The sequence below is a fragment of the Larimichthys crocea genome, chromosome I (assembly GCF_000972845.2).
Source record: "Larimichthys crocea isolate SSNF chromosome I, L_crocea_2.0, whole genome shotgun sequence".
Lineage (NCBI taxonomy): Eukaryota > Metazoa > Chordata > Actinopteri > Sciaenidae > Larimichthys > Larimichthys crocea.
Window position 1 is genome coordinate 9,092,909 of NC_040011.1, and position 829 is coordinate 9,093,737.

Genomic DNA, 829 nt, shown 5'->3' on the forward strand with positions numbered 1-829 from the left:
GAACACGTTGCCATGGTTACAGGCATGCCTCATGTTGATCATGTGACCTCTCTCTCTCTGCAGCCTCCCTGATGTCTCACCGCTTCGTCACAGTGCGTCGGGGCAGCCCGGCAGCTCGCAGCGGACAGGTTCAGCCCGGAGACCAGCTGGAGGCCGTGGAGGGTCGACCAGTCGGAGCGCTGCAGCACCGAGACCTGGCCCAGATCCTGAGAAGGGCCGGGAACACGCTGAGGCTGAGCGTCACGCCAAGACACCGTATAATATACACCAACATACACACACATTAATGCACTGTATTTGCAGTGTCTATGTGTGTTTTCCTAAATATAAATAATAAAGGTTGAACTAATTAACAAGAAAGAACTGAACCTTTGTCCTGTTTGTCTCCTTTCCTTGTCTCCTCTCATCCTCTTCTCGTCTCCTTGTCTCCTCAGACTCAGAGGGAGCAGACTTGGATCTTGACAGTCGGTTGATTAAAGGGCCTAGAGGACGGCCAAAGGTCAGTCTGACAGTCAGAACCATAACAGAACCATTAGAAAACCATTGGAGAACTGTTTGCAGTGTTACAGTAACAAAAGAAATATTAACTGTGTAAATAAATGTAGAGTGTGTCTGACAGACATGATTACTGACACTGCAGCAGCACAGAGACTTAAAGTCAGTCAAAGGCAGCTTGAGGTTGCCGAGCAACCAGGGTCAGCTGCAGGTCAGAGCATTAACTGCAGCTGTGCTCTGTCTGTGTGTGAGTGACTGCTGAGAGACACAGAAAATCTCTAAATGAAGCCCCTCCAACTAGTGGACACTAATGCCAAACGGTAGGTGGTATCAA